This window comes from Elephas maximus, chromosome 19 (genome assembly GCF_024166365.1).
Source record: "Elephas maximus indicus isolate mEleMax1 chromosome 19, mEleMax1 primary haplotype, whole genome shotgun sequence".
NCBI lineage: Eukaryota > Metazoa > Chordata > Mammalia > Proboscidea > Elephantidae > Elephas > Elephas maximus.
In genome coordinates this window covers 79,560,082-79,584,819 of record NC_064837.1, presented here as the reverse complement: position 1 = coordinate 79,584,819, position 24,738 = coordinate 79,560,082, and the positions used below count along the sequence as shown (strand labels likewise).

Below are 24,738 nucleotides of genomic sequence, written 5' to 3'. Positions count from 1 at the left end.
GCTTCTCAGGGAAGAGGCTACTCTTGATTTTAGGGTTTTGTTTTGTTTTGTTTTTTTAATCATACGAGAATTATTTCTTTGGCCAGCTGTCATGCTTCAAAGCTCTTTTTTTTTTCCTGCTATTAGTATACTGAAATATAAATAACCCTCAAATAAACAGTTTTTTTCTGAATGGTAGTTTATGTTTAGTGAGTGAAAAAGAGAGCAGATTCAATTAATTCTATTTGTTGTTCTCAACAAGGGGAGCCAAACTGATAAACCTAGGGAAGCTACTATTACTTGTCTAAGGAGTTGGTAAAAAAGTGGACTTGCGTGCCAACTCCAGGGCAACTTCAGCAGAAAAATCAGCCTTCACAGCTGCAGCAGTGTTAGCCTTTTTTATTTTTTATGTTTTTAATGTACTCATCAGAAAACATCAAGAAAAAAAATCTTAATTTTTTTTTTCATTTACTGGGCTCCAATATTTCTACAGTTTTCCTAATTATTTTTTAGTGGCCAGCTGTTCCATAGAGAGTGAACATGCAATACTTTTCCTTTGCCATTCCTCTATTGCTCACCCTTAACTATTATTGTTTTAAATCAGTTTTTCTTATTACTTTAATGGGCATCTTCATACATCTATTTTGTCATTGTTTTAATTTGGCATCATTTCCTGGGGATATGTGTAGAGATGGAATTACTCGTCCACTTTCCACATCTAAGCCTCCAAGTGCCTACCTCTCCTCCGTCTCCATCTCTTTCCCATATACTTGTCTCCCTCCCCAAGGCTGGTTTCTTTGGGCTATCCCTGCTATAAACTGTCCACATCCAACTCCCACTGCATGATCTCTGTTGGCATTTAAACATTCTCTAATTCTTTAACAACTAAAAAAAAACTTCCTTAAACTCCTCTTTGCAGGTGAATGCTAACTAATACAGGTAGAAGAAATGACAGAATTAGAAAAATAACCATTTTGCCATTAGAACATCAACCATTTTGTAATAATTGATTCCACAAGTCTTACCAATGGATGCTAAAACTATTGAGTGGACAGTTTCTTGGGAACAAGGATATTTGACATGGTACCAAAATATCACCCCAAAGATTACTTGATAATTGCAAGCATTAATATACAGCATTAAAGGAGAAATCTGGTTAGGCTGCTAAGTAACCAAATTTAGAATGCCTAATGACAATTTTTTTTTTTTTTTATATAATGACAAGACAGTCCCCAGGGGGTGCAAACAGTTAATGAGCTTGGCTGCTAACTAAAAGGTTAGATGCTTGAGTTCACCCATAGGCACATCAGAAGAAATGCCTGGCAATCCACTTCTGAAAAACCTGCCATTGAAAACTCCATGGAGCACAGTTCCCACTCTGAAACACGCGCAGTCACCAAAAGTCAGAGGGGCCTGATGGCAGTTGGTCTTTGTTTGAACGACAGACTGACATTATGTGCCATCTGATACCATGCACTCTAATGTGTATGACACTGCCTATGGTAGGGTCGCTATGAGTCAGAATCGACTTGACGGCACTGGGCTGGGTATGATGTATTCTTGCCGAAGACATTTAATCAGAATGTAATCAATGGTTTGACTAATTTATGGTTAACAGAAGGAAGAAAAAAAAAAAGAGGCATAGAGAAATAGGAAACAGAACACTATGAGAAAACAATCACACAAATCTACAATGTGGGGCAACTTTCCTGCTGAGCCCTCCATAAAAAGGTAATGTCACACGCCCACAAAAGAGATGGGGGAAATGTTCTAAGTAAAAAGAGGCTAAAGAAAAATAATAATCCAAAACAATGCGTATGTCTTGGCTGGATGCTGATGTGAAATACCAACTCTCGAAGAGCTTTTAAGGTAATTGGGGAAATTTGAATGTGAATTGGATTTTAAAAAATAATTTTTTTTTGTAATTTCCTTACTTGTGATAATGATATTGTGGTTTTATAGGAATTTCTCTATTCTCAGGATAGAAACCAAAAAAAACAAAGAAAAAAACCCAAACCTACTGCCATTGAGTTGATTCCAATTCATAGAGACCCTATAGGACAGAGTAGAACTGCCCCATAGAGTTTCCAAGGAGCAGCTGGTGGATTCAAACTGCCAACCTTTCGGTTAGCACTTAACCACTGCGCCACCAGGGTTTCCTAGGGTATGAAGGTGCAAGTATTTAGAGGTGAACCATCATGATAATCTATAATATACTTTCAAATTGTTTGGCAAAATACCTATGTGTGTGTGTTTGTACTGCATAAATGGAGCCCATACATCAAAATATTTACAGCTAGAAAGAATAGACAGGTGCTCATTGTACTTTTCTTTCAGCTTGAGCATTTTTAAAGTAGAATTTGGAAACAAAATGCAAATTTAAAATTAAAAAGTCCTTAACTTTTTTTCCTTAGGGAAAAACTCCGTTTCCGGAGTTGCACCCCTTTCTGTCTGCACTTCTCCTCTTGCCCCCTCTGTAGCACGCTCTCCTCTCCACCTTCCTATATCGCCACCCCACTGAAAAGACCTATGGATTTCTATTCAGATGGAAACTGTCCTCAATTTACTCACCTTCTCAGCAGGACTTCTGGAAACACAGACTTCTCCAGTGTCTCTCCCTCACTCTCCTTTTTTGTCTATGACACTGTCCCTCCCCCTTTGTTTGACACCAAGCTGTCAGGACCACCCAGTTGTGGCCCCTCTCTCTTTACACACCCTCTGTCTGTAATCTGAACCATTCCTGGCTGTCAAATAACTTGAGTGCTCTGAGGACACCCAGACTTACCCCTCAGCAGACATTTCCTCCCGTCTTTGGACCTGCATATCAGACTTCTACTTGGCATCTTCACCTGGATGCTTCAGAAACATCCAAAGTGTAAGAAGCCCCTGAACAGAATAATCTGCCCCTCCCAGACAGCTTCACCCCATACCTGTGCCCTTCCACTCCTCCTTCTCTCTATGGCGCCCCATTCAGAAGTCTGGTTTGGTTTCTCCCCTCTTTCTGTCCACATATTCAGTTTATTACCAGGTGCATTTGAGTTTACCTCCAAAGTAGACCTGGAATCAGAGCTCTTCTCTCACCCTTCACTGCCATCTCCCAGTGCGAGCCAGGACCATTTCTTGCCAGCACTACTGAAGCAGCTGGGTCACTGGTACCTGGACTTCCACTCTCCCAGAGCAGCAAGAGGGGTCTCATTAAAACATAAAATGCTCCATCCTATTCTCTGCATGAGTCTCTTGAGATTTGTTTACCCTTTGTTCTATAGGAACTGCCCAACCCTGCTCTGCTTCCCCCTCATCCCTGCTTGTTGCTGCAGTCCCTTTCCTCCAAGCCTGTGAAGTCAGCGAAGATGTTGTGAGGCCAGACCTTCCTCCTATGGGACGCCTTGGCCTCTGCCCTTTCCTCTGCTCACAAAGCCTCAGGCTTTCAAGGCCATGCCTTCTCGCCTAGAGATCGAGTTGTGTGTTATTTCCTTAGAGGGAAGACCCCACCCTGCTGCTCACTGCTACTCTCTATTTCAGCTCCTTGTTTGGTTCTGTTATGATTTCTAAGTATTTTGTTTCTTTGCTACCCTGACTTTGTTTGTCCTTCTCCCAGTATAGAAGTGCCCTGTGAGCAGGCACCCAGCTGCCCAGGTCACTGCTGAATACTTGCAACCTCAAACAGAACCTGACATGTAGGGCATGCTCCACAGATATTTCTAAACCCAGGCATTTAGGTTTCCCACTGCTCGTCTGTTAGTTTGTGGTACTGTGGTGGCTTGTGCTGGAAGCTATACCTCCAGTATTTCAAGTGCCATCAGGATTACCCACGGCGGACAGGTTTAGCTTCCAGACTAAGACTCACTAGGAGGAAAAACCTGGCAATCTACTTCTGAAAATCAGCCAGTAAAAACCCTACGGGTCACAACACAACACTGATATAGCGCCGGAAGATGAACCTCCTAGGTTGGAAGGCAGCACACAACAGCTGCAACAATGGATTCGACCATGGCGATGATCATGAGGATGGCGTGGGATCAGGCAACATTTCACTCTGTTTTACATAAGCGTGCCATGAGTCAGAGACAAACTGATGGCAACGAACAACAACACTTAGGTTTCAGGTAGCTTATTGTGTATTTTGTTTATTTAGACAAACTGTTTAGAGTTTTGGTAAATCTTATAAAATGGTTTTTTAAATTCAGAGCATATGAAATGTGTTTTTGAGATAAGCCACCAGAAAGGGCCCTGACACAATTTGTATAAAAACAAAACAAACAGACACACAAAAAACAAACAAAACCAAAAAAGCAACCCAAAGTTACTAATTATCCAGATCAGTTAGGTTTTTCATTTAGGTAATTTTACCAGGTTTCACTAAGAACTTAAGTTTTTCTAATGACTATGTAAATATGTCTGATATATTAAAACAAAAATTATAAAGTTAAACTCATAAAATCAGAAAAAAATTGAGTCATAGATTTACTCTTAAACCAGCATCGTCACAAAGAAGATAACTTTAGCCTGAAACAATCCAGATAATTATTTTGACTGTTTATAAGTTAGGGTTTTGAATATATAGTTGGACATAATTATTAGGAATTTTTAATTCTATATTTACATATACAAGATTGAAACATGGGAATTTTTATTTAAAAACAGTTTCATTTGGACATTATTTTTATATTATCTCAAAATTTGAATTTCTGTAAATACAATAAATTTAAATATAACCTGTTGCCGTCGATATAACCTCATTTTAATTCTGTTATTTATATATTTATACATCTGGATTATTCATAGACCGACTACAAAATAGATCAGCCTTTAGCAATTGATGCATGCTAACTCACCAAACTAGTGACATTATTCTCCGTACGACTTCTTTTAAGGATGGGAATTTGGTAACTAAAGAGTTCTAGCTTTCTGCATGCAGCTCTCCTATTGGTAAAGGTGGCACATATACGAGTAAACAAAACAAGCATGTCTTGCTTCACAATTTCCTAGAGTTGGTTCTTAACTCATTTAAACAATATTTTCAAAAGCCTATGTATCCGGGCGACAGTGACTTAGCCAACTACGTTTTCTTAAAAGTCTGAAGGTAGGCAGTTCAGAGTTGGTGCAATGGCTCCATGATGCCATGAATATCCAAGGATCCTTTAAACTATTCACTTTACCACTCCTTTTGCGTGCTGTTTGTCTTGTCCTTGCCGTCTCCTAGTCACAAAATAGCTGCTCCATCTCCAGCCTTTAGTCTATATTCCTGTCAGAAAAAAAGGAAGGAGAAGAAAGACAGGTCAAACTTGTATGAGGAAAGCAACAACTTTCTGGAGATGCCCAGCACATCTCAAAGCTGGTTTCTGTGGGTGCCCTTAGCTGCATGGAGCCTGGTAAGGTGAGTATCTTAGCTGTGCACGCTGTAGCTGGAATAGTCAGTGTTCTGTTAGTGAGGCTGTGTGGAGGCAACTAGCAGTGCCTGCCACACTGCTAACAGGAGCCACACATGGTGCTAGATAACAGGGGCGCAGAGATGCTGGAGACAGCTCCTTGTCTGGTGTGCTGGAGTGGACAGACTCATAGAAAAACAGTAGGATGTGTCCTGTGTAGCCAGGCATTAGCATGTATTACATGCTGGGTGAAGAATTTTACACGCAATATTTCATTTTTTCCCTACAACTCATCCGTGAGGAGAGTTTTACTAGCCCCATTTCAGAAGGAATTAAACTGAGGCTTAAAAAGTTAGACTAGCTCGGCCGAGTTTACTTCGGTAGCAAGGCCCTAGAAATATTTACCTTTAGATTGGCACCGCTAAACATTCTCAGTTCCTCCCAGGGGAGCCTTCAGTCTTGCCTGGAAATCCATTTATATGGCCACAGTCATGCCCTCTCCAATTGGCCTCAGGATTTTGCACACTTTGACTTTTATTTTAGTCCACAAATGTTTATTTGGGCCCTACTTTGTCAGCACTGTGTCCTGTGCCAGGCTGCAGCCAAAACAGGCTGACATCAGCCCTGCCATCTGAGGGCTCAGGGTCTAGCACCTACATCAGCTTTGTGAAAGAACAATTACAACGTAAGAAGGGAAAGAAGTCTAGCTCTGTTCTCAGCAAAATCCCTAACCCAACACCTCACCTCTCCTGCTTGCAAATGATGATCTTTTCTCTAGTTTTTGTTCAATTATGGCAACAAGGAGCCCCTCGGTTCCTTACTCCTGTAACCAAATTCAGCTCAACAGTGCTCTGCTCTTCTTTGTTTCCTTCGGCTTTGGTGCAATCATGTACGCCGTTTCTCTTACCTGAGACAGAAACCTGTAAGTCTCTTCTCCCTCATGAAGGGCTCTCTTTCCATCATCCCCTCCACCAAATGCTTCTCTCTACCTTACTGCTGACTCTGTCTTCAGAACATAGGCATGCTCACATAAAAAAAAAAAAAAAATGATTAACTAATTCATTCAGCAAATATCACTGCGTAATGCTATGTGCCAGGCTGTGTTCCAGGCACTGGGAATATGCTGATGGACCAGACATAAGCGGACCCAACTCATATGGAACTTATTCTAGGTGACAGAATTCTAGAGGAAAGAGAGAAAATAAGTAAACAAGAAATCAGAGGCAATATGATTTCAAATATTGGTAAGTATCATGAAGAAAATACAACTAGATGGGCTAGTGGCTGTGATTTTTATGCATAAAATGTGTGTTTATATATATATATGTACGTATTGCTGTATTATATATATATTACTATGTTCAAAAAAAAACAAAGTTGCCATAGAGTCAATTCTGACTCATAGCGACACTGTAGGACAGAGTAGAACTGCCCCACAGTGTTTCCAAGGCTGTAATCTTTACGAAAGCAGGCTGCCTGCCTTTCTCCCCTGGGGCAGCTGGTGGGTTCAAACTGCTGACATTTTGGTTAGCAGCTGAGCACTTAACTATCGCACCACCAGGGTTCCTCTTACTATATATATACATATATACACATTTTATGCATATATATATATTTATATGTAAACTTAATATATTTAATTTAGACCTGATGGTTGTGTGAGTGCTGTGTTTGTACTTTGCTTCTGAATGGACGCCAAACTCTATTTTCCTCATGAGGCCTGAGCGCCTGGGACACATTCTGTAACAGGGAAAGAGAGTCTGAAAGTTAGAAGTGGGTTTCTTCGGCCAGGCCTGTGAGCAGGTAAGAGCAGAGCAGGACCTAGATTTCTGACAACTGTGGGAGGCGCTGCTCTATCAGAAAGGAATCCACCAGAGTCAGACTATTCTGCGTGACTGTTTGTGTTTATTTCCCTTCTTTCTTCTCTTCCTGACCTGGCGCTTTCATGGGTCTGGCCTTGGGCTGTGTTTGGTCAAAAGGAGAGTTGTTTGGTTGGCCCAGAGCTGGCTGAAGCAGAGAGGACAATGGCTCCATTTTGCCCCCATTTCCTCAGTAAGTGCTGTGCTTCCTTAGTGTGTGTGTCATCAGTGCTCACACTGTCTTGCTTTGAATTGTAAACGGTCATCAAGTGTGACCAGGTTGTCTCCACAGATGTTTGTGTCTGTCAAGCTGTACTTCTGTATCTTGACTTGATTTCCCTGTAAATGCCTTCCTCCTTTTCCTTTTTAATCATGGTTTTAGCTCCTGCCTGAATACCTGTGGTCCCCTTTTGTGGAGAGTATCAGTATTCCCAGAGTTTTCCTGAAAGAAAAAAGAAACCTTTTTTTTTTTTTAATCCTCTTGCCAATCCCCCGTGTCATTCCTTGATTGTCTCCTTTTGAGACAATGAAGGCAGAAGAATTGGTGTTCAGCCCCATCCAGTTTTTGTCTGTGCAGGTGTCTGGACACGATGCTCTAGAGGGCAGTACGTGTACACACACTTCAGGGTTTTTCTCCATACCCTGTATTGCTGCTCACACCATGGGCACAGTCAGGACAAGCCTTCTGCCTGGAGACCCAGGTCAGGAAGTCACGTGTCCTTTCAACACATTGCCAACCAATGCCGTCTTATGTCAAAGTTGGGGATGCCTCATGGAAGCCATCCCATCTGGCCAAGAACATCCCTTCCTTGCCTGGTACCGGTCCATGCCTTCCTGCCTCTGTGCTTCCGGAGAGCACAGCCCTTTGCTATCCCCCTCACTACCAAATGTCAGGGATTAGGTTTCTTCTATAACAACTGTTTATTCCTCTCAACAACAGATTCCTATAAATATCTTCCTTTTAGAAAGTCAGCTGAGGTCCCTGAATAGGAGACTTCAAACGTGACCTTATAAAATCGGCCCCCTACGGTCCAGCCGTGCACAGCACCCAGAGGAGGGAGCTTGGCATCAAGTGGACACTGCTGTTCAGCCTGCAGCTCCTGCCATCTGCATGCTGACACTGTGCTCACAGGCCTCTGCTCAGAAGGCTGAGTAAGTCCCAGTTGGCCTGGTGACAGGAAAAGCTATTGAATGTTGTTTCTAGTAGAGATGTCAACTGGTATGGATACCCTAAGAATGGTTGTACAACAGTGACTCCTAGACTTTTAGATTTATAGAGTGGTAAAACTTTCCTTCAAATTTTTGGTACTGGCTTTTATTTTGCCAAATGAGGATTTTAAAAAAGCTTGACACATGTAATCAAAAAAAGAATTAATGGCATTTTAACATAAAAAGGTAGGATATAATCTCAAAATAATGGAAAACATCTAAATAAATACTTTAGCCTTGTGAAACCCTCACTAAATTGTCTTTTTCCCCTCATCTTACTGAAGACTATTAAAAACTTAGTCCTGGATCAACACTGGACCATACACCAGCTGTTGGGATATAATTGTTATCGAGACAGAACTGTTCCCCATTTTTTATTTGAATAAATGCTAGCTGGCATGTGTATAACGGACTCCTTGGATGCTGCGAACGGTTAATGTGTCGGCTGCTAACTGGAAGTCAGAACGGACTTGACAGCAACGGGTTTCTATGTTTAACTAACTGCTGGGGAAGTCCTGCCATAGGTGTAGACAAGACAGGAGCAAGGCAATAGGAGAGCTAGAACTACTCAGGTATTTCCTGCTTCTTTTCCTTCTTCATTAGTAGAAACTGCAATCCGTGGTGTTGTCATGGATTGAATTTTGTCCCCCAAAATGAGTGTCAATTTGGCTAGTCCGTGATTCCAGTGTTGTGTGATTGTCCACTATTTTGTCAGCTGGTATGATTTTCCTGTGTGTTGTAAATTCTACTTTATGATGTTAATGAGGTGGGATTAGTGGCAGTTATGTTAATGGAAAAAAAATTTTTTTTTATGTTAATGGTGCAAGACTCAATCTACAAGGTTAGGTTTTGTCTAAAGCCAATCTCTTTTGAGACATAAAAGTGAGAAGCAAGCAGAGAGACATGGGTACATCACACCACCAAGAAACAAGAGCCAAGAGAATAGCTTGTCCTTTGAACCCAAGGTTCCTGCACTGAGAAACTCCTTGACTGAGGAAGATTGATGAAAAGGACCTTCCCCTAGAGCTGACAGAGAGAGAAAGCCTTCCCCTGGAGCTGATGCCCTGAATTTGAACTTCTAGCCTGCTAGATTGTGAGAGAATAACCTTTTGCTTGTTGAAGCCATCCACTTGTGTGGTATTTCTGCTCTAGCGGCACTAGATAACTAAGACAGGCATTTAATGGCATTTCCCCTAATGATGGCCTTGAGGAGGATCGTCAGATACCATTGATTACTTTCCGAGTCTCAAGATCTACAGTGCACTTGGCAGGCTATTAATTTCTCTGAAGGACAGTTGAATTATCTCTGAAAGGGGATAATACTGCCTACTTGATAATACTGCCGTGATAATTAGAAGGAATGATAAAGTGAACGCATATTGCCGGCCTTATAGTGGTGTTTACGGAGGCCAGTTCACCATGACAAACATTGACGAGGTCAAGGAGACTTAGCAGCACCTCACACTGCATGGCTGCAAGGAGGTTGCTATCAGTATTTTTTAAAGTCAAATATATTGATTTACTCACCCTTTTTAACTTCACAATTTGATGAGCTTTGACTAATATTTAGTTATATAGCTACCATCTCTACCAAGGTGTAAAACATTTCCATCACTATTATGGAATGTTCCTTCACGCCTCTGTCCAAACACTTCTTTCCTTGTGCCTCTAGCCCCTGTAAATCACTGACCTATCCGTGTAGCTTTGCCATTATAGGAATGTCATATAAATGGAATCATACAAATGGAATTTTGCTTGGCTTCTTTTACTTAACATAATGCCTTTGAGATTCATTCAAGTTATTGTGTGTATCAATATTTTTTTCCTTTGTATTGCTAAACAGTATTCTATTGTGTGGATGCACCATATTTCATTCGTTCATTCACTAGGTGATGGACATTTGAGTTGCTTCTTTTTTGTGGGAGTAGTATGAATAAAGTTGCTATAAACACGTGTGAACAGATCTTTGGGTGGACACCTGTTTTCACTTCTCATGAGTAAATACTTAGCAGTGGGAATACTGGATTGGAGGGTACGTGTATGTTTCACTTTAAAAGAAACTATCAAACTATTTTCTAAGAAGGTCAACCCATTTTCCTTCTTTTGTGTGTGTGTGTGTTTTAGGTAAAAGTTTATAGCTCAAGTTAATTTCTCATACAAAAATTGATACACATATTGTTATATGACATTAGTTTTAATCCCTATAATGTGACAGCACACTCTCCCTTTCCACCCCAAGTTTCCCGTGTCCGTTCAACCAGTTCCTGTCCTTTTCTGCCTTCTCATCCTGCCTCTGGACAGAAGCCGCCCGTTTGGTCTTGTGTATCTGACTGAACTAAGAAGCACATTTTTCATGAGTATTATTTTATGTTTTATAGTCCAGTCTAATCTTTGTCTGAAGAGTGAGCTTTGAGAATGGTTTTAGTTCTGGGTTAACAGAGCATCTAGGGGCCATGGCTTCATTGGTTCCTCCAGTCTTAGTGAAACCATTAAGTCTGGTCTTTGCACGTGAATTTGAGTTCTGCTCCAAGCTTTTCTCCCACTCTGTCAGGGACTCTGCTGTGTTCCCTGTCAAGGCAGTCATTGATGGTAGCTGGGCACCATACAGTTCTTCTGGTCTCAGTCTGATGGAGTCTCTGGTTTATATGGCCCTTTGGTCTCTTGGGCTAATATTTTCCTTGTGTCTTTGGTGTTCTGCATTCTCCTTTGCTCCAAGTGGGATGGAACCAATTGGTGCATCTTAGACGGCCACTCACAAGCTTTTAAGACCCCAGATGCCACCTACCAAAGTGGGATGCAGAACATTTTGATTATCCCCAATTTTCTGTGAACTCCAGAGTAATCTCTTATTCCCCCCCACCCACCCCCCGCACCACTTGGTTTCTTTGTTAGGTTCTTCCCATTGAATGGAATTTTTTGTTGTTGTTTTTCCCTTAGTTTGTCAGAGTTCTATCATGTTGTGAGAACTCTGTCAAACTTAAGAAAGAAAAAAACACTTATAAGTTTACTTCTCAGCTATTATTATATTTTCTAATCTCATACAATATTTGTTCTTTTGCAACTGACTAATTTTCACTAACCATAATGCCCTCCAAATTCGTCTGTGTTATGACATGTTTCGCAGATTCATCATTGTTCTTTATCATTGCATAGTATTCCATTGTGTGTATGTACCATAATTTGTTTATCCATTCATCTATTGATGGGCACTTAGGTTGTCTCCATGTTTTTGCTATTGTGAACAGTGCTTCAGTGAACATGGGTGTGCATATGTGAAGGCTTTTATTTCTCTAGGATATATTCCAAGGAGTGGGATTGCTGGATCCTATGGAACTTCTATTTCTAGCATTTTAAAGAAGCACCAAATCAATTTCCAAAGTGGCTTTACCATTTACATTCACACCAGTAGTGCTTAAGTGTTCCAATCTCTCCACAACTTCCTCAACATTTATTGTTTTGTGTTTTTTGGATTAGTGCCAGCCTTGTTGAGATACAGTGATGGAATCTCATTGTAGTTTTGATTTGCATTTCTCTAATGGCTAATGATCGTGAGAATTTCCTCATTTATATGTTAGCTGCCTGAATGTCTTCTTTGGTGAAGTGTCTGTTCATATCCTTTACTCATTTTTTAATTGGGTTGTCTTTTTGTTGTTGCAGTGTTGCCCTTTCTTGTAGATTTTAGAGATTAGACCTTTATCAGATATGTCATAGCCAAATTTTTTTTCCCAGTCTGTAGGTTATCTTTTTTATTCTTTTGATGAGGTCTTTTGATGAGCATAAGTGTTTGATTTTTAGGAGCCCCCAGTTATCTAGTTTCTCTTCCGGTGTTTGTGCATTGTTAGTTATGGTTTGTATTATGTTTATGCCATGTATTAGAGCTCCTAGCATTGTCTCTATTTTTTCTTCCATGATCTTTATCATTTCAGATTTTATATTTAAGTCTTTGATCCATTTTGAGTTTGTTTTTGTGCATGGTGTGAGGTATGGGTCTCATTTCATTTTTTTGCAGATGAATATCCAGTTATGCCAGCACCATTTGTTAAAGAGGCTGTCCTTTTGCCATTTAACAGGCCTTGGGACTTTGTCAAATATCAGCTGCTCATACGTGGATGAATTTACACCTGGATTCTCAATTCTGTTCTGTTGGTCTATGTATCTTTTGTTGTCCCAGTACCAGGCTGTTTTGACTACCGTGGTGGTATAAGAGTTTCTAAAATCAGGTAGTGTGAGGCCTCTCACTTTGTTCTTCTTCTTTAGTAATGCTTTAATTATCTGGGGCTTTTTCCCTTCCCAAATGAAGTTGGTGGTTTGTTCCTCCATCTCATTAAAAAGTGTGGTTGGAATTTGGATCAGAATTGCATTGTTTCTGTAGATCATTTTGGGTAGAACTGACATTTTCACAATGTTGAGTCTTCCTATCCATGAACGTGGTATGTTTTTCCACTTATGTAAATCTCTTTTGGTTTCTTGCAGTAGTGTCTTGTAGTTTTCTTTGCATAGGTCTTTTACACCTCTGGTTAGGTTTATTCCTAAGTACTTTATCTTCTTGGACGGTATAGATTTGGTGATTTCCTTTTTGCAGTTCTCTTTGTTGGTGTAGAGGAATCCAACTGACTTTTGTATGTTTATCTCATATCCTGACACTTTGCTGAAATCTTCTATTAGTTCCAGTAGTTTTCTTGTAGATTCTTTGGGATTTTCTGTGTATAAGAACATATTATATGCAATTAAGGACACTTTTACTTCTTCCTTGCCAATTTGGATGCCGTTTATTTCTTTATCTTGCGTTATTGCTCTGGCTAGGACCTCCAGCTCAATGTTGAATAAGAGTGGTGGTAAAGGGCATCCTTGTCTGTTTCCCATTCTCAAGAGGAATGCTTTCAGACTCTCTCCATTCAGGATGGTGTTGGCTTTGTATAAATGCCCTTTATTATGTCGAGGAATTTCCCTTCTATTCCTGTCTTGCTGAGAGTTTTTATCATGAATGGGTGCTGAAGCCAAATTATTTTGAAATATACCAATAATGGATGTGATTTCCAGTTGCTCCGTATCCTCCCCAGTACTTAAAATATCTAGTCTTTTTAAATTTTAGCCGTGCTATTTGGTGTGTAGTTGTGGCTTTGTGAGGTATGAAACCCCCTTCAGTAAACAATTTGGGCCTTGGTCCTGGCTCCTGAGAGCAAGGCAACACCAGAGGCTAGTGAGTGGAGGCTGATCAGACCAAGAGAGACCACTAGGAGCCTCCTGATCTACAAGAACCTGGAGGGAGTGTGCCCTTTGGACGAGGGTTTCTGCGCTGGGCAAAGGAACCCTGAGCTAAGGAGGTGTAACATACTCGCCAGAGGCCACAAGTGGGTCCTGACCGCAGCAGAATGTGAAAGGCCGAACTCCCAGCCAAGAGCTGTAATGCTCAAATTGTTGTAACATTAGGGCTGCAATGGTACCAAAAGCAAAGGAGATCAGGAGCCCGATCAAAGGCAGCAGAAACTCTAGCAGAGCTGAGAGCTGTAATACTCTGCATTGAGAGGCCTAGAGGCAGTGGCAAGGGCCCTAGGCAGAGGCAGTGGCAGCAGGAAGCGCAGAGGCAGCAGTGAAAGGCCCAGTGCAGGTGTTTTCCCAGAGCTGTCTGAGGCTGCTGGTTAAGCCCTGGACCAGTCAGCAACAATGGCAGAGCAGGCCAGGAGGGAGGGGACAGGGAGAAAGAGAGAGGAGCAACCACAAGCACCTGCAGATACCTATAGTGGTGACATGACCCGGCACCTAAACTGCAGCAAATCTGCTGACGCCTGGGTTGTGGCATGCTTGCCAAGTGACATGACAGTGAACATCAGTTTTTGGGAAGAGTAAGTGGGTCCCCTTTGAGATGTAAGCTGGTCCTTCTCCTAAGTTGCACAGTGGGGCATGCATAGAGGCATCTCCATCCCTGCTGGACAGCATTGCGAGCCCAAAGAGTACCAGCTCACCATGAATCTGACGGCTTTCACTTTTCAAACACTGTGTAAATGTCTCGTGTGTGTGTGTGTGTGTGTGTGTGTGTGAGACTCACTCACACCTAATGAATATAGCACCCATGGAGGGGTTGTGGCTACTGGTTGGCATTCTTATCCTAGTAGTCTGTGGCTTCTTAGTATTTTAGAACTATTTCTAAGATAACCTACATGTGCAGCACAGGCTTAAATTTGCATTCCCCAATGCTTAATGATATTGACTTTTTTTTTAATGCACTTATTTGCCATCTGCAAATCTTCTTTGCCGAAGTGTCTATTCAAATCTGCCTATGTCTTATTGGATTTTTTGTTTACTTTTGAGGGGATTATATGAGTTATTTTTGTATTCTGGATAAAAATTATTTATCAACTATGTATTTTGCATTTTTTTTCTCCCAGTCTATGACTTGTCTTTATATTTTTTCTTTTCAGTGTTTTTCAGAGTAGGAGTTTTTAATTTTGATGAGGTCAGATTCTTTAGGTATCATTTTATTTTATGGTTCATGTTTTCTGTGTCTTATACAAAAAGTATTTGCCTTTTTTTAATGATTCTTTTTTCCCTTGTAATCTCTTCTAAAATTTTTGTAGTTTTAGCTTCTACATTTAGGTCTATGATCCATTTCTATTTAAATTTTGTCTAGGTACAAGGTAAAGGTTCAGTTTCTCCTCCACTTTTTCTGGTTTCTTAAGGTGAACATTGTATCATTGATTTAATGACTTTCTTCTTTTCTCATATAAGCATTTTGCGCTGTAAATATTTTTCCAAGAACCACTTTAGCTATTTACCAAAAAATTTGGTATGTTGTATTTTTATTTTCATTGAACCAAATTTTCTAAATTACCCTGAAATTTCTTCTTTGATCCATAGACTATTAAGAAGTGTATTTCTTCCCCCAATATTTTGGAATTTTCCCAGAAAATGTTCTGTTATTTCAATCCTTTTATATTTGTTGAGATTTTATGTATGGCCCAGAATATGGTCTATCTTGTAAATGTTCCATTTGCACTTGAAAAACATGTCTATTCAGCTATTGTTTGTCCGAGTGTTGTATATGTATCGATGAGTCTGCTATATTCTTACTGATTATTTTGAGTACTTAATCAATTATTAATATTAAATTTTGCCTCCACAATTGCCATATTAGGTTTACAGCTTTTATTATTATTATTATTTTGTTTATTTGTCTTAGTGGTGACTCTATGTTTTAAAATAAACATCTTTAAATTGTCTCAGTTTACTTTTAATAATACTATACCATTTTGCACATCGTTTAAGTATGTAATAAAGTACTTCTTATCCTCCCTCCTATTCTTTGTGCTATTCTTGTCACTATATATATGTTATAAACCTCACAGTGTGTTGTTTCTATTTTTTTTAATAATATTTTATTGTTTTAGGTGAAAGTTTACACAGTAAATTAGGTTTCCCTTTGACAATTTTTATACAAATTGTTCTGTGTCATTGGTTACAATTTTTACAATGCATCAGCTTTCTCATTGTTTCCATTCTGTTTGTTCTGTTTCCATTGATCTAGCTTCCCTTCCCCCCTTCTCATCTTTACCTTTGGGTAAATGTTGACCGTTTGGACTCATGTAGTTAATTGTTTAAGGGAGCACATTACTCAGAGGTGATGTTGTTTGTTTTATAAGCCAATCTATTGTTTGGCTGAAAGGTGACCTACAGAAATAGCTTCAAATCAGAGTTCAAAAGTCATCTCAGGGCAATAGTCTTGGGGGTTCCTCTAGTCTCTATCAATCTATTAAGTCTGGCCTTTTTTAGGAACTTGAATTTTGTTCTATTTTTTTCTCCCATTCAATCTGGGACCTTCTATTGTGCCCCGGTCAGTGCTGTTGGTAGTAGCTAGGCACCTTCTGGTCCTTCTGCTTTCAGGTTAGAGAAGGCTGTGGTTCATGTGGGCTATTAGTCCCATGCACTAGTTTCTTCTTTGAATCTTCAGTAGTTTTAAATAACCCTCTACTTCTCTGATAATTGCAGGGTTGTTATACTTGTAAACTTAGAAAGCTTATAAAACATTCCTTAAGTGTAAGTGAGTGGAAGAGAATGTGGAATTTGGAAGCTTGTTATAGAATACAGTCTTTTGTGATTTTGGGTAGATAGAAAACCTTTTTTTTGTAAAAAAAAAAAAAAAAAATTTTTTTTTTAGATGAAGCTTTACAGAATAAAACTAGCTTCTCGCTAAACAATTAGTATACATACTGTTTCGTGATATTGGTTACCAACCCCATGACATTTCAACACTTTCCCTTCTCAACCTTGGGTTCCCTGTTATCAGCTTTCCTGCCTTCTAGTTCTTTCCCCTGGGCTGGTGTGCCCCTTTAGTCTTGTTTTGTTTTATGGGCCTAATCTTTGAATGAAGGGTGAACCTCTGACTTCATTACTGAGCTAAAAAGGTGCTCGGGGGCCATACTCTTGGGGTTTCTCCAGTCTCTGTCAGTAAGTTTGGCCGTTTTTTGTGTTAGAATTTTTTCTACATTTTTCTCCAGCTCTGTCCAGGACCGTCTATTGTGACCCCTGTCAGAGCAGTCAGTGACGGCAGCCAGGCACCATCTAGATGTGCTGGACTCAGTAGGGTGGAGGCTGTGGTAGTTGTGGTCCATTAGTCCTTTGAACTACCCTTTTCTCTGTGTGTTTGGTTTTATTCATTCTCCATTGCTCCCAATGGGGTGAGACCAGCGGAGTATCTTAGACGGCCACTCACAAGCTTTTAAGACCCCAGATGCTACTCACCAAAGTAGAATATAGAACATTCTCTTTATAGACTATGTTACGCCAACTGAGCTAGTGTTCCCTGAGACCATGGTCCCCACAACCCTCAGCCTAGTAATTTGGTCCTGCAGGGAGTTTGAATGTGTCTATGCACCTTCCATGACCTTGCCTTGGAAAAGTTGTGCTGGCTTCCCCAGTACTGTGTACGTCTTACCCTTCACTAAAGTCAGCATTGTTTGTATTTTTGCTTTAGCCAGTTATCTTTTAGAGAGACTAAAAATAAGAAACAATTTTTGTTACATTTACTAACACTTTTACCATTTCCGACAATCTTATTTCTTTGGGTAGATTCACATTTATATCTGATAGCATACTTCTACTGCATGAAGAACTTCCTTTAGCATTTCATGGAGGGCAGGCCTGCTGTTAATTAATTTTTCCAATTTTTGTCTGAAAATTCATAATTTTCCTTTATATTTTGCCCCCAGATGTTTTTGTTGCATTCTGGGTTGACAGCTTTTTTTTTTTTCAGTACTCTAAAGATGTTTCTTCCTTGTATTCTTGCTTGATTAGTCTTTGACTAGAAGTCTGTTGTCATTTCTACATTTGTTCCTCTGTACATAAGTTTCTTTTTTCTATGGCTTTCTTCAAGATTTTCCTTTTAACTTTGGTTTTCAGTAGTTTGGCCATGATTTCCTACACATTTTTCTTTAATTAATCCTACCTCACGTTGTCTAAGTTTCTTAGATTTGTGTTCTCTTGTCTTTCTTTAATTTTGGAAAATTGTTGCTGATTATTACTTTAAATATTTCTTCTTTTGTTTTCTGTTTTCTTTCTGTGACTTCAATTATACCTATGCTAGATATTGTCTGTAGAGTTTGAATGCACAATTGTTGTTTTTAAAACCTTTCCTCTCTTTGTGTTTTAGTTTGGATAATTTCTATTGGTCTAATTTCAAGTTCACAGATTCTTTTCTCTGCTGTGTTCACTCTACAAATAAGTCCTTCAAGAGGATTTTTCATCTCTGATGTCTTTTCCCTAGTATTTCCGTTTGACTTTCTTTAGAGTTTTTGTATCTTGCTGAAATTCCCGTTTTGTTCATGCACATTGTCTTCTCAGTAGATCCTTTAACTTATTAATCAAAATTATTTAGAAGTTCTTGTCTGATAGTCTAACATTTGGACTGTGTCTGTGCCTGGTTCTTTTGATTGCTTTATCTCTTCCCAATGAGTATCTTTTACTTCTTGCTTTTTTGAGTGTAATTTCTTAACAAATATCAAATACTGTGTATTTTTTAGAAATAGAAACATGTTAAGTAAATATTATTTGCACCTAGAAATAGTCACACCTCTTCTTCTGTCAGTTGTTAGTGCAGGAGTGTGAAACAACCTAATCTGCAGTTGAACTGCTTTTGGGTTTTGTTGTTGCTACAGTCGCTTGAATGTACATGATTCATGTTTTCCCTGCAGCGGACTGTTTCAGTGATGTGCTTGGCGGGGAGCCTGTGTGCTGGAGGGTTTTTCTCAGTGTTCCTGCAGAATCCCAAGCATTAATCAGCCAGCCCATCTGTGCCAGAGGGGTTATTGCTACACATGTTCCTCTCTCCCATCCATAGACTGTTGAAGCTTGCATTTAATGCAGCTGTTTTGATTACTGTAGCTGTGTAATATGCTTTAGAAGTGAATTCTTTTTAAAAAGGCGTTTCTACCCCAGGTCTAGGAGAGTCATGATTTAGGCAGGTATTTTAGTTATCTAGTACTGCTATAACCACTACACCACCAGGGTTTCTATAAGTCGGAATCAACTCGACAGCATGGGGTTTTTTTTTAGTACTACTATAACAGAAATACCATAAATGGATGGCTTTAACAAACAGAAATTTATTCATTCACAGTTTAAGAACTTAGAAGTCTGAATTCAGGGCCCCAGCTCTAGGGGAAGTCTTTCTCTCTCTGTCGACTCCGAGGGAAGGTGCTTGTTTCCTATCAGAATCTGTGGGCCTGGAGGTCCTTAGAGATCTTTATGTGTTTGGCATCACTTTTCCCCTAGATCTAAGAGGTTCTAAGTGCAGGCTTCCTGAGTCCAAAGGACTTGCTGTCCTCCCAGCTCTTCTTTCTTCTTGCTAGGAGGTCCCTTTCTCTGCTCACATCTTTCTCTTATATCTCTTGTAATATAAAAGGCCCCCCACGTGTCTGTCAGTTTGTCGTACTGTGGGGGCTTGCATGTTGCTGTGATGCTGGAAGCTATGCCACTGATATTCAGATACCAGCAGGGTCACTCATGGAGGACAGGTTTCAGTGGAGCTTGCAGACTAAGGCAGACTAGGAAGAAGGACCCAGCAGTCTACTTCAGAAGAGGACTAGCCAGCGAAAACCTTATTTTATGCATAGCAGTAGAACATTGTCTGATTTAGTGCTGAAAGATGAGCCCCCAGGTTGGAAGGTACTCAAAAGATGACTGGGGAAGAGCTGCCTCCTCAAAGTAGAGTTGACCTGAATGACATGGATGGAGTAAAGCTTTCGGGACCTTCATTTGCTGATGTGGCACGACTCAAAATGAGAAGAAACAGCTGCAAACATCCACTAATAATGGGAACCTGAAATGTACAAAGTATGAATCTAGGAAAATTGGATATCGTCAAAAATGAAATGGAATACCTAAACATCGATATCCTAGGCATTAGTGAGCTGAAATGGACTGGTATTGGCCATTTGAATTGGACAATCGTATAGTCTACTATGCTGGGAATGACAACTCCAAGAGGACTGGTGTTGCATTCATCGTCAAAAAGAGCGTTTCAAGATCTATCCTGAAGTACAGCGGTGTCAGTGATAGGATAATATCCACATGCCTATGAGGAAGACCAGTTAATACCAGTATTATTCAAATTTACACACCAACCACTAGGACCAAAGATGAAGAAATAGAAGATTTTTATCAGCTGCTGCAGTCTGAAATGGATCGAACGTGCAATCAAGATGCATTGATAATTACTGGCAATTGGAATGCGAAAGCTGGCAACAAAGAAGAAGGATCAGTAGTTGGAAAACATGGCCTTGGTAATAGAAACAATGCCGGAGATCGAATGATAGAATTTTGTAAGACCAACGACTTTTTCATTGCAAATACCTTCTTTCACCAACATAAACGGCGACTGTAAGTGTGGACCTCGTCAGATAGAACACACAGAAATCAAATCGACTACATCTGTGGAAAGAGACGATGGAAAAGCTCAATATCAGAGCTGTATTCAAATTCTGGAGTCTGAGATCCTAGGTCAGTGCTCTTTCCAGGAGACACACCTACTCTGCCTAAAACACAACCTCTTAATTAATTAATTAATTAATCAAATGTGTCCAAAAAGGCCATTGGTGACAAGCTGAGTCCATACCCAGTGTCCGCTCCCCACCCCCAACCAAATTACAGAGAAACGTACTTACTTTCTTTTTATCTCAGTTGCCTGTTCTGTGATGTTGAAATGTTAACAGGGCCTATTTACTGTTGTTACATTATGATGTTAAAATGAATAAATACAGTAAAGCCTTTAGAAAAATGACTGGCGGTTCAAAAGCCCTACATAAGTGTTCAATTTGTAAACGTCTGGAAAAATCAGGAAAAAAAAAAAAAACCATGTGTACCTGGACAGCTACGAGGCAAGGTAGGATGGAAGATTCTTTTTCAGCCTTTACACCAGTATGATGCTTTACAGCTCATGGAGAGTACCTATTATTATCTCCATTGTTTTCTGACAGGTAACGCTAGGCCCCTGAAATTTCTCTAGTTAATGAGATACTTTTGTTATGTAAACAACACCCTAGGATTTGAGTGGATATTGACCAGGTCTCAAAGAGCACTTGGTAGCCTGATAACAGCTGACTTCAGGGAGAATGAGAGGGGAGCAACCAATCATGCCTACGCAATGAGACTCCAATGATGCCTGTGCAATGAGCCCCAATCGCGCCTATGTAATGAAGCCAATAAAAGCTCTGAGCAGGGAAGCTCCGGGCGGTGAAAGACATCCATGCACGTGGCGGGGTAGCATGGCCTTTGGGACATGGAAGCTCCATGCTGGGAGCCCTTCTAAACCTCATTCTATGCATCTCTTTGTATCCTTTTTGCTCTAATAAAGCTGTCATCGTAAGTATAGCACTTTCCGTGAGTTCTGTGAGTCACTCCAGAGAATTACTGAACCAGAGGGAGTAGTGGGAGCCAGCAGTTCAGAAGCCAGAGACCCCAAGGGGGAAATCCTGAGCTTGCAGCTGGCAGAGGGGCAGAGGGAAACCCCAAATACATAACCAGCAGATCAGAAGTGAGGGTGTCGTGTGGACTCCGAAACTTACAGCTGTCATCTGCCTATTTGACAATCTGAAGGACGGTGTCCTTTTAAGATGAGATTTGACCTAACTCAGAATGAGTAAGGTCAGAGAAAGAAGTGCTGCATGGTCAGCCGGTGTCAGAACTGAACACAGCACTGAGGGTTTGTTATTTCCTCATCACTGAGGACCAAGTAGTGAGATTCTGAGATTTCCGTTCTATGCACTAGCTGGCAGGGTTTGGTTATTTCTAGGGCTCACGGTGATAATGCTATCCAATATCACTTACCTGTTTTGGACCAGGTGTTGAGAAGTGTCCCCAGCTCAGACACAGGTTGATCAGGTTGTCCTATTGGTGCCTCCCAACCTTTAGTATCAGTGAGCTGAACAGAAGTCTGTGGGCTTCCTCTGTGTGTTTCCCACTAATGATGATGCCAGGTCTGAGGTAATATTGACCAAAAATACCCCTGGGATGTGTGACTTCTGAGGCCACTTTTTAATGATGTACAGTGTCTGGGATCTCTGTAGGCTCAGGTACTTCCAGGTTTATGCAGAAGCTGGAAGATCCTTGCACGGTAACTAATGATCCCATGGCTGAGCGACAAGTGAAGGCCAGTAGTTCTCAGCATCAACATTGGACCTCATGGCTGGTTTCACATTTTGGCTCTTCCACTTAGGAGTTCATCTCTGCACCTTAGTTTCTCCACCTGAGGAGTGGAGATAGTGAGCAAGCAATGACTTAAGTCTGGTGAGGGTTCAATGAGTTACAGTATGTAATGTGTGCAGTGTAAATGCTCAGGACAGCTAAAGAGAGGTGAAATATCTTGCCTGAGATTTCACAGCTTAAGGCTCGGAGCTGCATTCAAAGCCAGGAATCTGAGAACCCAGGCCATTGCTCTTTTCATGATGCACGGCTGCTCTGCCTAAAACAGCCACTGTCTCTTAATCCAAAACAGTATTGATTTAATCAGACAAAGCTGTCAACGAAAGCTGTTGGTAACTATGTGAGTCCACACTCAGTGGCCACTCTGCAAAAGCATGCAGGATTATTCTCCAGGGTGAATGGGTTGTCTGGCCCTCGGCCAACAGATACCTCGTCAAGCAAGATAACACCAGTTTAATGTGGGGGGGGGGCGAGACCCACTATAAAAAGTTATGTTTTCTAAATCCAGTGAAACAATCTCGCCTTGCATTATTTGTTCCTTATTTATATAAGTGCCTCAAAACTGAGAGAGTTGTCAACTCATGGTAACAACTATAGCATAAAATTGGAAATAATCAGGAGACCTGATTGGTCTGTTACATCAAAGCAGCATTTTAGAGACTCGTTCTTTTTCAAAGTTATGCTGTTATAAATTTACGAAATTTTCTTTCTGTCCTCATCTATGTGCATTTCCCGTTTTTCTGTGTATGTAACTAACTCTCTTGTACTTGGTTATCTATCAGCTTCTATCCATTTATTAGCGTATTTATGTGTCTATCATTTTGTGTTGAGAGATTGGTTACTCGCTGGACAGATGAGCTAAAAACATCACTATATTTTCACCATGCTTACCTCTAGGGGGTTGAATGGTAGCATATAATTGATATCTTTGTAAAAGAGACTTTGGGGTAACACCCAAAATATAAAAATAAATGCGTTTCCGTTCATAAACTTAGACACACATATTCCTATGATCTGTTTTGGAAAACTACTTACATGAATTGAAGCAGCATACCTCAGATATACTGGAAAAAAAAAAAAAACGCACATCTCAGGACTAAGAGTAGAGGAAGACATATTAAAAACAGAGGCATTGTGTGAAATGCCCCCTAGCCATCTCTACCATCTAGCTTCACCCCACATTTCTGAAATTCATCATTTTGATAGGTTTACGATGAAGTGAAAAACTACATTGAAGGAGAAATCACCATGTTTTCCCCAGAGAAGACCTAAAGGCGTAGGGAGTTTTGAGAGGCGCAGGATGTAATAGGAAATACTACGTTTTTCTAAATGGAGAAAAAATTTAAAGGCAGCCAGCTTGACAGGAGAATCAAAAATATCGACTAAGGAATAAGACAAAACTATACAACGCTTTTATAAGTCTGCAAGTCAAATTGGAGAGAAGGAAGTGAAACAAGATGAGAAAATATTTTGAGAAGAGTTCACTAGCCCATTTGGAGGGACAGCATTCAAAAGGTCAAGATTAACATACCTCTCATAAGCAGCTTAAGGTTCCCAATTTGGGGAGACTGTAGGTATGAAGCTCAGAAATTCTCTACCTACTTCAAACTCTCAAACTCTGACAGTGTCAGTGCTGAGAGTGCCAGTTAGAACTAAGGGCAGGATGTAACCACCCACGTAACCATGGCGATGTTTCCTCACGGAGAGGTCCCAGTGAGTGCATTCTCCACACTGCGAGGTCAAACTGCTGCCGTTGAGACAAGAGTGTTTTTACATGTGCAAGTGCGTCATCTAGGAGTAAATATTTTGTCTCAAATACTGAATTCCAAACCCACACAGTGTTATTCTCTGGTTCTGAAGATGAGTTATTTGAGGGAAATTGAGCTGCCCTTTAAATATGGTTGTGTTAGTTACCTAGTTTTTTTTTTTTTTTTAATTGTACTTCAGACAAAGGTTTACAAAACAAACTAGCTTCTCATTACACAGTACAATATTGTTCTATGGCGTTGGTTAACAACTCCACGGCATGTCAACACTCTCCCTTCTCGACCTTGGGTTCTCTATTACCAGGTTTCCTGTCCCCTCCTGCCTTTTTGACTTTAGAAAACCAGACAGAAAATAATGGTGGAGTTCAAGGATCCGAAAGCAATTGTAGAGGACATGTGAAGAAAAGCCACATGATTTCCTTAAAGATGTGCCTCTCTCCAGCTCATTTGTTACAAAATTCTTAATCCAAGAAGGAAGATCTAGCCAAGAAAAGGCTCCCTAACCTAGTTTATAACCTGGTGCTGTCATTTTTTAATATCCTCGTGAATCAGATATCAGTTGGCACGATTGTCCTCTTGCACTCCCGAGGAAAAAAAGTATCATCTATAATGTAGTTTGGCATATTTTCCTGTCTGAAATTAAATAAGCGAACAGACAAAGCAACATTTCTATCTCAGATACTGATTGAGTTCAGGACTGTGGATCTTCCAGTTCAGTGGAAACTAACCAACAGAATTATTACATGGGAAATAATTTTTTTGTGTGTGTGAAAGACTATAGAAAGGCAGCTCACATAGTGACCACGAATATGGGTGCTAGTGACTGATGGCCTGGCCTCAAATGTCACCTAGAAGCCAGAAGTC

General features: G+C 40.3%; 1 long non-coding RNA gene across 1 annotated transcript; it reads right to left on the bottom strand.

Annotated features, from left to right (window-relative positions):
* Nucleotides 1-4,707: 4,707 nt before the first annotated feature.
* LOC126062690 (uncharacterized) lies at nt 4,708-23,729 on the bottom strand. The gene is made up of 4 exons (XR_007514114.1): nt 23,640-23,729; nt 23,144-23,172; nt 21,734-22,151; nt 4,708-5,224 (listed from the first exon to the last, which is right to left on the bottom strand). It is a non-coding gene; the product is annotated as an uncharacterized LOC126062690 (long non-coding RNA).
* Nucleotides 23,730-24,738: the final 1,009 nt, after the last annotated feature.